Source organism: Papio anubis, chromosome 4 (assembly GCF_008728515.1).
Source record: "Papio anubis isolate 15944 chromosome 4, Panubis1.0, whole genome shotgun sequence".
In the NCBI taxonomy this organism is placed as follows: Eukaryota; Metazoa; Chordata; class Mammalia; order Primates; family Cercopithecidae; genus Papio; species Papio anubis.
In genome coordinates, this window is record NC_044979.1 from 73465768 (window position 1) to 73478707 (window position 12940).

Consider the following 12940-nt stretch of genomic DNA (forward strand, 5'->3'; position numbering starts at 1 on the left):
TCTAATTTGCCTGACAAACACCTACAAATCCCCCAAGTGTCCTCGCAAGATCTGTCTCCTCTGTGGTGTCATCCTCAACTTCCTTAAATAGGTTTTCTTTCCCTAAAATGCCATTACACCTACTCTATTATAGCAATTTTTCTCTTTGTATTGATTTTTCTGGCTCCCACTTCTTGAGAATTGAAACAATTTCTTTCTTTTTTTATTGTTTTTATTTTTAATTTTTATGGGTACATGGTGCATATATTTATGGGGTACATGAGATATTTTGATGTAAGCGTACAATGTGTGATAATCACATCAAGGTAAATGGGGTATCCATCACCTTAAGCATTTATCATTTCTTTGGATTATATACATTCTAATTATACTCCTTTAGTTATTTTAAATGTACAATAAATTATTGTTGACTGTAATCACTCTGTTGTGCATACTGGCTCTTATTCATTCTATCTAACTCTACTTTTGTACCCATTAACCATCCCCAGGTCCCCACCATCACCACCACCCAACTACCCTTCCCAGTCTATGATAATCATCATTCTACTTTCTATCTCCATGAGTTCAGTTGTTTTAATTTTTAGCTCCCACAGATGGGTGAGAACATAAGAAGTTTGTCTTTCTGTTCCTGGTTTATTTCACTTAACATATCCTCCTGTTCCATCCATGTTATTTCAAATGACAGGATTTAATTATTTTTAATGGCTGAATATTACTCCACTGTGTATATGTACTACCTTTTCTTTATTCATTCATCTTTTTTTTTTTTTTTTGGAGATGGAGTTTCGCTCTTGTTGCCCAGGCTGGAGTGCAATGGCGCAATCTCGGCTCACTGCAACTTCCAGCTCACTGCAACCTCCGCCTCCCAGGTTCAAGTGATTCTCCTGCCACAGCCTCCTGAGCAGCAGGGATTACAGGTGGCTGCAACCATGCCTGGCTAATTTTTTTTTGTATTTTTAATAGAGACAGGGTTTCGCCATGCTGGCCCGGCTGGTCTCAAACTCCTGACCTCAGGTTATCCACCTGCCTCGGCCTCCTCAATTGTTGGGGTTACAGGCATGAGCTACCACACCCAGCCTTATTCATCTCTTGATGGACACTTAGATTCCTCCAAATCTTGGCTATTGTGAATAGTATTGCAAAAAAAATGGGACATCTCAAAAAACATGGAGATAACTCTTCCATATACTGATTTCCTTTCTTTTGGGGATATACCTAGCAGTGGGACTACTGGATCATATGATAGTTCAATTTTTTGTTTTTTGAGGAACCTCTATACTGTTCTCCATAGTGGCTATACTAATTTACATTCCCACCAATAGTGTACAAGTGTTCCCTTTTCTCCACATCCTTGCCAGCATTTGTTATTTTCTGTCTTTTTGGATAAAAGCCATTTTAACTGGGGTATGATGATATCTCATTGCAGTTTTGATTTGCATTTCTTTGATGATCAGTGAAGTTGAGCACCTTTTCATATACCTGTTTGCCATTTGCATATCTTCTTTTGAGAAATATTTATTCAGTTTTTTGCCCATTGTTAACTTAGTTTATTACATGTTTTTCTATTGAGTTGTTTGAGCTCCTTATATATTCTGGTTACTAATTTCTTGCCAGATGGATAGTGCGCAAATATTCTCTCCCACAAAGTGGGTTGTCTCTTCACTTCATTGATTATTTTGCTGTGCAAGAGCTTTTTAGTGATCTCATTTGTCCATTGTTGCTTGAGTTACCTGTGCTTTTGGGGAATTAACTCAAGAAATCTTTGCCCAGACCAATTTACCAGAGTTTCTCCAATGTTTTCTTTTAATAGTTTTATAGCATGAGGTCTTAGATTTAAGTCTTTAATCCATTTTGATTTTATGCTTGTATATGGTATAGTTTCATATGATATAGGGGTCTGGTTTCATTCTTCTGCATGTGGATATCCAGTTTTCTCAGCACAATTTATTGAAGAGACTGTCCTTTCCCCAGTGTATGCCCTTGGCAACTTTGTCAAAAATAGGTTCGCTGTAGATGTAAGGAATTATTTCTGGGTTCGCTCTTCTGTGCCATTGGTCTATGGGTCTGTTTTTAGCCAGAACACTGTTGTTTTGGTTACAATAACTCTGTAGTATAATTTGAAGTCAGGTAATGTGATTCCTCCAATTTTGTTCTTTTTGCTCAGGATGGCTTTGGCTGTTCTGGGCTGTGGTTCCATATACATTTTGGGATTATTTTTTCTATTTCTTTGAAGAATGCCATTGGTATTTTGATAAGGATTGCATTGAATCTGTACATTGCTTTGGATGGTATGGACATTATAAAAATATTGATTCTTCCAATCCATGAATATGGAATATCTTTTCATTGTGTCCACTTCAATTTCTTGCACCAATGTTTTATAGTTTTCATTGGAGAGATCTTTCACTTCTTTAGTTAATTTTATTCATAGGTGTTTTATTTTATTTTTGGTATTGTAAATGGTATTACTTTTTTGATTTCTTTATCAGATTGTTTGCTTTTCGCATACAAAAATACTACTGATTTTTTTTTTTTTTTTTAAGATAAAGTCTAGCTCTGTCACCCAAACTGGAGTATAATGGTGCAATCTCAGCTCACAGCAACCTCCACCTCCCAGCTTCAAGCAATTCTTCTTCCTCAGCCTCACCGGTAGCTGAGATTACAGGTGCCTACCACCACGCTTCGCTATTTTTTTTTTTTTTTTTTTTGAGACAGAGTTTCCCTCTTTTTGCCCAGGCTGGAGTGCAATGGTGCGATCTTGGCTCACCGTAACCTCTGCCTCCTGGGTTCAAGCGATTCTCCTGCCTCAGCCTCACCAGTAGCTGAGATTACAGGTGTGCACCACCACATCCAGCTAATTTTTTGTATTTTTAGTAGAGACAGGGTTTCACCATGTTGGCCAGGCTGCTCTTGAACTCCTGACCTCAGGTGATCTACCCGCCTCGGCCTCCCAAGGTGCTGAGATTACAGGTGTGAGTCACCATGCCTGGCCAACTACCGATTTTGTATGTTGATTTTGTATCCTGCAACTTTACTGAATTTATCAGTTCTAATAGCTTTTTGTAAAGTCTTTCGATTTTTCCAAATATAAGATCATATCATCTGCAAACAAGGATAATTTGACTTTTTCCATTTTATCTAGGACTTCAATACAATGTTGAATAAAAGGAAACTCTTTTTCAATGTCACAGAACTTGAGTTACCAAAATGATCACTTTTTAAAATGTTTTATTCCACTTCCCTTTATTGTCCCCAACCCTGTGTAAGTCATTATCCTAGCGCCTATGAAGCAATCCACCCAATAAGTAGGCAATTGCCACACTTGTAACGAATGATCTCTGAATCCTATTTCCTAATCATTTATTACATCCAAGAAAATCCAAGAATTTGTGTCATTTTTTTCCCTAAGGTATTTTCAAATGTGTCTCACTGCTTTCCCATCATCAAGCCAGTTGAGGTTATTGTAGGGAAAGAATTGTGCTTCAATATAAAAAAGTATGTATTATTTAGATCATAAACTTCTAGGTATCTGATTCTTGTCCTTAATTGTGCTTGAGCTATTTACAACTCTGCACATTGTAGATAACTGATAGCAATGTACAATAATTATTGTCTATGAAGCGTAAATTCTGTCTGGTGCAGAGGCGACTGGTTTGCCTCCTTTCCCATCTGTCCCCATGAAGCCAGTCTTAATTTCATTAGCATATTTATTTAAATGTTCCTGATTTATAATTTTTAAAAATTCTTCCTTGACTTTGTTGTAACACCTCACCTATTTCCTGAGTTAAACAAAATCTTTAACAGGTTTATTTTTATATTAATATAAAAGTCATGATTTTATCATTTATAAAAAATTTATTTTAACATATTAAAAAATGATTTACTGTCACTTCTAAACATTCAAGATCATCAGTAATACGGCACCTTTGGCCATCCTACTGCTCATGTAAACTATTTGATACTAAAACAGCCTATATCAGACCAACAAACATGAAAAAATGCTCAACATCACTAATTATCAGAGAAATGCAAATGAAAACCACTGTGTGATACCACCTTACTCATGCAAGAATGGTCATAATCAAACAATAAAAAATAATATATGTTGGCATCTATTATTATTATTATTATTTTTTGAGATGGAGTCTCGCTCTGTTGCCAGACTGGAGTGCAGTGGCACTATCTCTGATCACTGCAACCTCCACCAAAAAGGGAACACTTTTACGCTGTTGATGGGAATGTAAACTAGTAAAACCACTATGGAAAACAGCATGGAGATTCCTTAAGGAACTAAAAGTAAATCTACCATTGGATCCAGCAATCCCACTTCTGGGTATCTACCCAAAGGAAAAGAAGTCACTACATGAAAAAGATACTTGCACACACATGTTTATAGCAGTACAATCCACAATTGCAAAAATGTGAAGCCAGCCCAAATGCCCATTAATCAATGAGTAGATAAAGAACATGTGAGATATATATATACACCATGGAATACTACTCAGCCATAATAAGGAACAAAATAATGGCATTTGTAGCAACCTGGATGGAATTGGAGACCATTATTCTAAGTGAAATAACCCAGGAATGGAAAACCAAACATTGTATGTTCTCACTCATAAGTGAGAGCTAAACTATGAGGCTGCAAAGGCATAAAAATAATTTAATAGACTTTGGGGACTCAGGGGAAAGAGTGGGAGGGAGGTGAGGGATAAAAGACTACACATTGCATACAGTGTACACTACTTCGGTGCTGGGTGTACCAAAATCTCAGAAGTCATCACTGAAGGTCTTATTCACGTAACTAAACACCACCTGTTCCCCAAAAGCCTATTTAAATAAATAAATAATTAATTAATTAAGCCTAAATCATCATTCTCTAAGTATACCATGGGAGTTTTTCTTTCTTTTTTCTGGCTCTTAGTCAACTCTTGATATCTCGTCTAACTCTACAGTCAGACCTGGGGACAAGTGGGTACATTAGACCATTGATTTCAGAGTCAAAAAAGCATTTCATGTATATCTAAGTCTGATTGTACATAGTCAACAAGTTGTTCTTTATTCATAAGAGTAGTATTTGGGGGACGGGCATGGTGGCTCATGCCTGTAATCCCAGCACTTTGGGAGGATGAGGCCGGATCACCTGAGTTCAGGAGTTCGATACCAGCCTGGCCAACATGGTGAAAGCTGTCTCTACTTAAGAAAAAAAAAAATACAAAAATTAGTTGGGTGTGGTGGCAGGCACCCGTAATCCCAGCTACTCAGGAGGCTGAGGCAGGAAAATTGCTTGAACTAGGGAGGCGGAGGTTGCAGTGAGCTGAGATTAGGTCATTGCACTCCAGCCTGGGCAACAAGAGCAAAACTCCGTCTCAAAAAAAAGAGTTGTATTTGGGAATCTGGTTTTATGATGTGATGATGTAGTGACCTCTCTCAGGATATAAAGGGGATCGGTTTCTGTTGGGTGAGAGACAATAAAAAAATCTGGTTTGTTAGCCCTCTTTTTGTTTACTTGTCTATTTGACTATTTGTGAGCTCAACTCAATCAGGAAAACAATATATGCTCACTAAAAGTAAAATGTCCCTTCGAGATCTGCACTAGTGGTTTTTATGATTCTGTGTTTACTGTTGACTCATGATTGAGGCTGTAGAACTGAAACTTCAAGTTCTCAGTCTGAGCAAGTCTATCTGTAATTGTGTAAAACCTTTACCTCTCATTGCGTGAGTTTGACATTTTTCCACCTCATGTGTGTAAATAAATTAAATTATAAATTATCTTAAATTTAAATAGCTCCTCTCTAATTGGTTCATAGACAAAAACAAGCACTTACATAACTCTGGCATTCACAAATTTCTCAGGAAATAAAGAAATTGCTCATTTAAAACTAGGCTTAAAAATTATTATGGAAATCTCAAGATCAGAAGCAGGTTTGTAGGACAACATGAGTTCATATTATAAAGGTGAATCTTTTGAGTCATACGTTTTATGTCAAAGAAATAAAATAAAGGTGAATCTTGTATAGATTAGGCTTGTTTGATAACTTTTGGTTTGAAAACAGCTATATGACTCTTCCCTAGTTTTATTAATGGGGTTGAACTGATTTTCTATTGCCACATAACAATATTACCACAAATTTCTCAACCTTACACAACAAACATTGATTAACTTACAGTTTCCGTTGATCAATCAAAGCTCAGTCTGCTACAACAAGGGAGAATACCACCTTGAGAGAGCCTAGTAACACCTCAAAATGGGAACTTAAGAGGAGGATATTTATAAGGCTTAGGGATCTAGGCTTCAGTTGTTAAAGGCAGGTTTATCAAGACAAGAAACTAACTGAACTGGAGGACAGTTCCTGACTTATAGTGTAGGATTAGGAGACCGAGAAAGGCCAACATAAGCCTTGATGAGTAATTTTTCTTTTCTTTTCTTTTTTTTTTTTTGGCAAAATCTTGCTCTGTTGCCCAGGCTGGAGTGCAGTAGTATGATCTCGGCTCACTGCACCCTCCGCCTCCTGGGTTCAAGAAGTAATTTTCCTGCCTCAGCCACCCAAGTAGCTGAGATTACAGGCGCCTGTCACCACACCTGGCTAATTTTTTTTTTTTTTTGAGTTGGAGTTTTGCTCCTGTTGCCCAGGCTGGAGTGCAATGGCAAGATTTCGGCTCACTGCAACCTCCGCTTCCCCAGTTCAAGCAATTCTCCTGCCTCAGCCTCCCTAGTAGCTGGGATTACAGGCACCTGCCATCATGCCCAGCTAGTTTTTTTCTGTTTTTTGTTTTTGTATTTTCAGTAGAGACAGAGTTTCGCCATGTTGCCCAAGCTGGTCTCAAACTCCTGATCTGATCCACCCGCCTCGGCCTCCTAAAGTGCTGGATCAGGTGTGAGCCAACGTGCCCAGCCTAATTTTTGTATTTTTAGTAGAGGCAGGGTTTTGCCGTGTTGGCCAGACTAATATTGAACTCCTGACCTCAAGTAATCTGCCCACCTCAGCCTCCCAAAGTGCTGGGATTGCAGGCATGAGGCACCGCACCCGGCCCGTAAGTAATTTTTTCTTTAATAAGCTACCTATTTGGCCAGATAAGCAATCTATTATCCTGATAGAAAAACTAGTTGGCCAGATGAACAAACTATATAGATAAGTTGCTTTTCAGGAATTTCCTGAAGCAAGTAGTAAAGCTATATATTGGTTTATAGCTTTATATTTCTGGGCAAGAATTTCTTAAACAATAAGTAAGTCAAATTAACATAGGGGGGGTCTCCGTTCTAAGTCCCCACATTAAGCTATGTGAATACAAATGGTCTAAATTCTTAAATTAGAATACGGTAAGCTGTAGTTTGTCAACATAGCTAAGATCCTTATTTAACTTTAAAACCTTAGTCTATTCTTAGATCAAGTTATTTAATAGATAACTTGGACACCTAGATAATTTTTAAGGGAACTAGAATACTAAAATTTGGTCATCCAACATATTTTTAATACATACACTTTGTTTCCTATAGTGAATATATCTGGTTTTCGTGTTAATGATTGTGTTTACCTAACTAAAGATTGTGTTTACTCTGATTTAAAAGAGTGAAAAATGGATGTGGGTGACTGTAGGAGGTTATTTCATGAGTTTTGTTAATTTGCTAAACTGTGTATAGGAGATATTTCTTCTTCTTCTTCTTTTTTTTTTTTTTTTTTTTGAGATGGAATCTTGCTCTGTTGCCCAGGGGCTGGAGTGCAGTGGCACGATCTCCACTGGCTGTAAGCTCCACACCCCGGGTTCATGCCATTCTCCTGCCTCAGCCTCCTGAGTAGCTGGGACTATAGATGCCCGCCACCACACCTGGCTAATTTTTTTTTCTTTCTTTTTTTTCTTTTTTTTTGTTTTTTGTATTTTTAGTAGAGACGGGGTTTCACAGTATTTGCCAGGATGGCCTCCATCTCCTGATCTCGTGATCCACCCACCTCGGCCTCCCGAAATGAAGGGATTACAGGCCTGAGTCACCGCACCCGGCCCTATAATAAATACTTCTATACCCCCTTCTAGTTTTCTCTATGAAATAGAAATCAGCTGCTTTGACTGAAAGTTAGAATTTATATAAATCATCAAAGACTATACTAAAGCAATAGTAGCAGAAAAGTATGACTATGTATGCAAGGTATTGGAAATATTTTCTGTCTTAAACTAAAAGGTTTGGTTCTTCTAGAATGAGAAAACGAATTGTATAAAACAAATCTCAAATAGATGTAGAAAGTTGTAAGTATGCAGAAAACAATTGATTTGCCTCACTGCAAATAATGAGTTGAAAAAGAAACAATAAAATATACTCAAATGTTGTCAACGTTCCCTCCATTTTGACGAGTTTATTTGTAAGACTGTTTTTTAAATAGGGCAGTCCAGGAGACAGAGGCTGCAGTCAACCATAAGCATGCCACCGCACTCCAGCCTGGGTGACAAAACAAGACCCTGTCTCAAAAAAATACAACAGAAATAGGACAGGGTTTTCAATTAGGCAGCATGTACACTAACACTGGAATGATACAAGAAGATTAGTATGGCCTCTGCACAAGGATGACACACAAAATCATGATGTGTTCCATTAAAAAAAATAGGGCAAGGAGCTAATAAATTCTTTCCTGCTAACTACTATATTAATGTAAAACTAGAATTTGGTTTTCTATATACTAAAATAACAGTGTATGTCAAACTATTCGGTCTGCTCTTAACAAAAGGTAGTAAAAGTTTATGCCTTTACATTATCTGGCCTGACAACACAGCAGAAATTCCATATCCCATTAAAACAGTTTTCTGTATTTTGTGGTAATTTTTTTCAAGCCCTTGCTTATTAAGCAGCAAAAACTTAAAGTTCCTCATTTTCTGAAAAGCTAAGACTCCTTTCTTTTGTGTTATCATATTCTTGATATTTAAAATATTGTATTGTTATTTTGATCAACAGATATTGAATTTACTGTTTCTCAGGCACATATGACCCTATATTAAGAAGTGATCTAAAGTACTCTAAGAACTCTTGGTTTTGCTTTCCCACAATCACATCCTAGATTCAGAAAAATAAAAATTAGAGGATTTTCTTCATACAACAAACTATCTTTGAAATTTCCCATGAGTCCCCTAGAAAATCATGAAGTTTTATTTCTTTTGTTTTATAAAAATAGAGATGTACCAAATAATTGTTTTCTTTTTTCTTAGTTCAACACTATTATAAGAATTGATCAAAAGAGTAGTCAAATTAAAGGATACATTTTATTTTTAAAATTTTTTTTATTATACTTTAAATTCTGAGGTACACGTGCAGAATGTGCAGGTTTGTTACATAGGTATACACGTGCCTTTTTTTGCTGCACCCATCAACCCGTCACCTACATTAGGTATTTCTCCTAATGTTACCCCTCCTCTAGCCCCCCACTCCACTGACAGGCCCTGGTGTGTGATGTTCCCCTCCCTATGTCCATGTGTTCTCATTGTTCAGCTCCCACTTATGAGTGAGAACATGCGGTGTTTGGTTTTCTGTTCTTGTGATAGTTTGCTGAGAATGATGATTTGCAGCTTCATCCATGTGCCTCAGAAGGACATGGACTCACCTAAAGGATACATTTTATAAATAAAATGTTACTCACACATTTATTTCTGAGACTGTACACAGTACAGAATAAATTGGAAGGCCTTGAATATTTGTTTGTGCGCTCACTCTTCATAGTATTATTTTACTTATATGAAAAACACTGATCAAACTCTTATTAAAAAATTATGTATTGCGGCCGGGTGCGGTGGTTCACGAGTGTAATCCCAGCACTTTGGGAGGATGAGGCAGCCGGATCACCTGAGGTCAGGAGTTCGAGACCAGCCTGGCCAACATAGTGAAACCCCATCTCTAGTAAAAATACAAAATTAGCGAGGCATGGTGGTGCATGTCTGTAATCCCAGCTACTCGGGAGGCTGAGGCAGTAGAATCACTTGAACCCAGGAGGCGGATGTTGCAGTGAGCCGAGATCATGCCATTGCACTCCAACCTGGGCAAAAAGAGTGAAACTCAGTCTCAAAAAAAAAAAAAAAAAAAAATTGTGTATTGCACCTCAACAGAGAATTTTACTGTCTTCAATTTTGACCTCATCACACAAAGCCCACCCTGGAGTCACATTTGAGAATAAATTGAGATGGGAAAGTTCTTTGGACCCCTTCTTGGGGGACATGGGTGTGGTTCATTTACTCAGCCACCACATAAACCCCATGCAGGAGGGGGAGCATGCAGGCAAGCGGGTGCCGGGGCCTGGGCGAGCGTTTTTGGGTTCCAGCCCCACGGTAGCATCTAGGGGTGTGTTACAATTAATGCTCTTTTGCAGTTGCCATCCACGGACGGCTAAGTGTTAACCAGCTCAGTGAAGAGTGGGGGTGAAGGCTTTTTATAACCTGCTCTGTTGGTACTTGGGTCCTTGTCCGGCATCCAGGAAGACAGGTCACACAGACTTGAATGATGGTGAATGCAGAGGTTTTATTGATTAATGGAGGTGGCTCTCAGTGGTATAGGGAGCTGGAAAGGGGATGGAGTGGGAAGATAATCTTCCCCCAGAGTTTGGCCATCCCCAGCCAAACTCCTCTCTGACCATCCAGCTGCCTCTTTGATATTCAGATACTTTTCTTCTCTCCTTCTCTGCTGTGCTGCTCTGCTCCTTGCCAGAGGAGTTTGGGGTTTCTATGGGTACACAGGATGGGGGCATGGTGGGCCAGGGTGGTTTGGAAAAAGCAGTGTTCGGGCAGGAAAACAGCAATAACTATTCTCATTTAGGGTGGCAGTTTCCAGGCTTGAGGGTGAAGCCTTTGCCAGGGAACCGCCCTCTTCTACTCAGTATTTCCCTGCCTCCTGTCTGTATCAAAACGACATTTAATCAAACATGGAAAGCTCATCATTAAGGGGCAAGATGTGAAAACAATGACTACAAATTTCACTGCCCACCCCCACTCGAAAAAAAAAATCAACCTGTTTTATAGTTAAACCCTCACGAGTGAAGAGCAATATCACTTACTAGCCAGCCAGGGACCTCAAGAGTATTTGGAGACTTCAAGTAGAAAGAAATCCACCAGAATCTATAAGTAATAATGACCCTGTAATCTTGGTGGATAGAATTTTGGGGGCTTGGTTTTGTAGTCTTGGGACAGAAGAAAAAAAATAACAGGTTTTTAAAGAATTGAATCCTATATTCTCTAATGAAATTACCTGACAGAACTTAATTATTTGGCCTCTGTAGTTGCTCAATACTGAATGTTCAAGGAAGCAGATACAGTTAGTTAATACCTCTTACTGAGCTGTGTGAACTATCATGACAAAACATGAAACTAGCTTTATATGTGAGTAATCAAGAATAATCTCCAGAGGTTATTTATGATCACAAAAAGAGGCTGTTAAATAAAATTATTTAAAACTTGGAAATAAGGCAAAAAGGTAACTTGGCAAAAAGGAGGAACTTTCAATGTCATAGTGTTTTTTGTTGTTGTTGTTGTTGTTTTTTTAAAGAGGCTTAACCAAAGATTATGTAATTATCTAAAGGAATGTATCTGAATTTGACTTGGCTGTTTTCTGTTAATTAAATATCTGGTCTCTGACACATGTGTTTACTTTTAGATGTAGTCAGGAAGAGAACAGATTTAAGACAGACTGCTTGTGTATTTACCAGTGACAATGAAGTTTGAAGGAGGAAAGAAAGAATTTTTTATTGAGCATCACCTAGGTGTCAAGATCTATACATTACTCGTTGAGTCAGAAAAACAACCTTGAGTGATAAGTGTGATTATCTTCATTTTACAGCAAGTTGAAGTTCAACAGGTAAAATGATTTGCCACATTATTTAGCTAGTAAATGGTAGAGCCAAATGTCAAATAACAAATGTTCTTCTTTCAAAACCTACACTCTTTTTTACCACATTATTCTACCCCCATAGTAAAAACTTTTTTCTAATGACCACGAAGTTATACCTGCCACTTCTCCAAACTGAAAATGATATCTAAATGTCAACAAAAAGATATACTAGTTAGAAAAGACAGAATTTCATGATGGGAGTATATGTTCTGTGTGCATAGAGTAAAAGATCTATGAGTCATCTCCTACAACCCACGAAGTGTTTAGTTGAAAATGGCTCTTTATCATCTAGCTAGATAGCAATTAGAAGTGTGAGAGACAAAGTATCCCTTAAGAAAAATTGGCTAAAGAATAAATCATCTAAAGTGCTTTACAGACATTACCTAATACATTTTCATACATCCTTGTGAGCTACACAGCCATACACAAAAAGCAATCCTAATTTGTTTACAGGCATTCAAAGGTGACACAATGTGGAGTGGTAGACCAAGATGTTGCTAACAGCATTAAACTTACCTTAGGCCTATGGCAGTGTTGGTCATTTTAGCTGAAACACCTGTAAGTTAATTAACCTCTATTTTTTCCCTTAACCTGTTTAGTGAAAATGTCAGTACCATTTGGGCCATGAGGCTTTGCAACCAGACAGGTCATTTAGTTTTCTTCTCTACTTCCAACTGCCCCTCTTTGACCTGATCAATGGTTAGCATCCTTTATTCTACAAACAATAGGAGATATTCATATTTACCATCCCTAAGGGACCCCTTCCATGCCTTTAAAAAACCAGTGAACTGAATTTTAGCTAATTTAAATCAACTATTCTATAGAAAGGAAAATTGGTCTTAGTTTTTTTAGACCCAAGGCAAAATAATTGTTACACTACCATTCCATCCCCCACTCATTCAATTTTTTTAAAACTCATTGGTGAAAACTGTTGATTTCATCTGAAAAAAAAAAAAAATGCAACTTGGGAATGGAGTTGGAGATGTACTTTTTGTATTTGTGTCCCAGGAAAAAAAGTATTAAGAGTGGTGGGGTAGGGCAGAGTTTCATATATGAAATTTAATATGTATTGTATTTTCTTAGTTT

General features: G+C 37.7%; 1 non-coding gene across 1 annotated transcript; it reads left to right on the forward strand.

Moving 5' to 3' along the window:
- Nucleotides 1-8485: 8485 nt before the first annotated feature.
- Nucleotides 8486-8591, forward strand: LOC116274725. The gene has a single exon (XR_004183506.1). It is a non-coding gene; the product is annotated as a U6 spliceosomal RNA (small nuclear RNA).
- Nucleotides 8592-12940: the final 4349 nt, after the last annotated feature.